The sequence below is a fragment of the Papaver somniferum genome, chromosome 5 (genome assembly GCF_003573695.1).
Source record: "Papaver somniferum cultivar HN1 chromosome 5, ASM357369v1, whole genome shotgun sequence".
Classification (NCBI taxonomy): Eukaryota; Viridiplantae; Streptophyta; class Magnoliopsida; order Ranunculales; family Papaveraceae; genus Papaver; species Papaver somniferum.
In genome coordinates this window covers 139,404,936-139,408,023 of record NC_039362.1, presented here as the reverse complement: position 1 = coordinate 139,408,023, position 3,088 = coordinate 139,404,936, and the positions used below count along the sequence as shown (strand labels likewise).

The 3,088-nt window shown below is 37.5% G+C and overlaps 1 long non-coding RNA gene across 1 annotated transcript; it reads right to left on the bottom strand.

Annotated features, from left to right (window-relative positions):
- Positions 1-1,422: 1,422 nt before the first annotated feature.
- Positions 1,423-2,839, bottom strand: LOC113277876. Its single transcript, XR_003325194.1, has 2 exons — positions 2,207-2,839; positions 1,423-2,118 (listed from the first exon to the last, which is right to left on the bottom strand). It is a non-coding gene; the product is annotated as an uncharacterized LOC113277876 (long non-coding RNA).
- Positions 2,840-3,088: the final 249 nt, after the last annotated feature.

The window sequence follows — 3,088 nt, the reverse complement described above, 5'->3', positions numbered from 1 at the left end:
CCCTGATTATATAGAATACATACGTATTGAATCTTAATGATTGGACGGCTCCTAAACAGCTTTCATGCTAGTATAGAGCGAGAACTTCTTCAGGATATTACAATGTTTCCCTGACTATACAGAATTAATATTCAGAATAAATATGAAGCTTCAACTAGCTCATATCGCTCAATTCTCAAATAATCATAATGCTCATAGACATCTTGCCTGCTAGTACAGAACCATCAATTAATCAATTAATTATTTCTAGTCGCTAGATTCATCAGTTGAACTCCTAGAAAATATTCTACATTCATCATAATATTTCGTTACTTCAATTCATGGCTTTTCCTAGCTGAATTCCATGGGTTAGTAATAAATATTCAATGCACGGGCATCTGGGCCACTACTGAGTAAGGCACGAGAAAATGGTGCGAGCGTACTTAATAATAATGCACAAACGAGCACCCAAATGCACGAACGAGCATTCAAAAATATGGACGAATGAGGAAACCTATCAAAATAAGGAAGAAAAATAAATAATAAAGAGGCGCCTAAGGGGACCGGGCCCACCGGCCGGCCGATTATGCTGCTGTGGCCGGTCCCACACCTTTCCCTTTTATTTTTTCTTATTTTATTATTTTCTTATCTCATGAAAACTCTTTCATTTGAGCAAACTCCCTCGTTCGAGCGAAACTCCTAATTTCTCCATATTTCCTCACACGATGAAAAATAATATAACATAAGGAAAAGTGTCACGGGACCGGGCCTACTAGCCGGCTGGCCATGCCCTAGCCGTGGCCAGTCCCACACTTCTCTAATCCCTTATTTTATTATTATTCCTTCTCTCATCTCATGAGACTCCTTCGTTTGAGCAAAAACCTAATTTTTTTTCAATATTCCACCAATATTGCTCAAACTAGCAAAAAGCCAGAAAGTCAAATGGTCACATGACCGACTAGGCTTCTCACGTAAATATTAAAATGTTATTATTTTAATATAGTATTAAAATATCGACTGCACGAGCAATTCCCTACTTGCACATTCAAGCAAAATTGAGAGTTTCAGTCAAGATCAAACTCTTCCGAAAATCCAAGATATTGCTCGAACGCACGTCAGAAAATATCAAAATTCTCGGAACTGAGACACGAGCAACATGGTGACACGGGCATGCCACCTTGATCGACCAAGGTCGGCCCTTTGGCTTGCAAGGAGCCGGTCCCACACATCTTCATAATTTGGCCTAATTTGTTCATATTGGGTTCAAACTTTTTCCTAATAATTTGGAATTGGGACAATTGGACTTTGGTACCCTGGTTTAGACCAACACTAGGCTTTGGTCTAACATTTGTCCAAAGTTAGTGCTTGATACCTGGGGTGGACGTTGACCCGGGTTGACTGGTTAAGTCCTAAATTCTGTTTTGTAATTAATTAAAAATTATATAAAATGAAATTGTCAACTGAAATTACTATCATACCCTCTGAGCACAATAGTTCTAACATTCATACACAGGCTCTTTCAAATATTCCCATGCCTTCTATACACCACCACCGATGGCAACATCTCATACATAAGTTAGACTACAACAAACTTCCATTGCCATGTAGTCTCCGATAGATAAATCATCAAGCTGAACCTACATTCAGTCGATTGAACAACACCATGGTAAACCAACCAACCAACATACATCTCCACCTTGCAATAAAGCCTCCCAATTCACATCCAAAATACAATGGCACCGACCCTAGTTCTTCTTCATCTGTGTACAACCACTATTACAACACCACATCACCGAGAGCTATAACTTCAGCCATCAAGAACACTTCATTTATACACAAATCTGCAATTCAACGCTTCCTCCCTGATTCAACACTTTCCCTTCTCGACTACAAATTCTTGAACATCACAACCAAAAGCAGCTACCTTTAAAGCATATCTTTACCTTCATCTCTATCACCATTATCAAATCGAACAATGCCTAACTTTTAATTCTTCTCACTGTCCATACAAACAACAACAACAGATTAAACCCCTAATTCATCATTAGAACCCAAAATCAACCACCATCTTCGATTCAACCCTAAATCAACCACCATCTATAACCATGCTTCTTCTTCTTCTCCGTCTGTACATCTCTGCTGAAAATCGGTAAAACGTTAGGACATGTTGGTCAGTTTTTAATTCAAAATCTCAGTATAAAACAATGTAAAATTGATTTTTTTATACTTGATTAATCAAATTAGTCACTCAATTTCAACTTGGAAGCTCTAATTCATCATGCGTTTGTCTTCAGTTTAGGAATTAAGGTTCTTCAATTTAGGGAAGAACCTCAATCTAGGTTTGAAGTTTGAAGGTACTGTCATGGAGGTGAGACCAACAAGAGGGATGAATGTTTGATTTCATGAGTTTGGGTTGCTCAAGTTACAGAATTTTGGGTTGTGTTTGAATGAAATTGTGGTTGCAGCTGATTTTGAAGTTGAACGAAGAAGAAGTTGCTTCTGTTGCCAACGGAATGGAGGAAGAAAGATACAGAATTAGGGTTAGTTGATGTGTATATCAAGAATCACCATCAAAAGACACATCTCCTATTTGTTCGAATCTTGATCCTTGATCTCCTCCATCAAAAGATTCAAAACACATCTCTAATCTCTGCAAACCCTAATTTCGTATTTTTTGTCTCTTCACCGATTCAAACAAGTGTTGATTTTGCCTCAAATTAATACAACCATCTTCGAATTAAAACAACCATCTTCAACTCATAATTCGTTTATTCGATTGTTTCAACAGGAAGAAAGAAAAAAGAATATACAGGGCAGGTTCAATAGAATGGAGAAGGCTAGAAAAGAATTTGTGCATAAGAGAGATAAAGACAGTATACTTTTATTTCAGATTCCCTTTAAGGGTAAAATTATAAACTCACGAATTTCCAATATATTTATTTCATAAAATTAGTTAATGTCTGGTGATAAACGGTCAACTTAGGTCAACGTCTAGTCCAGGTACCAAGACCTAATGTTGGATAAATGTTAGACCAAAGTCTAGTGTTGGTCTAAACCTGGGTACCAAAGTCCAATTATCCCTTTGGAATTTCATCAAACGACCGTCAGT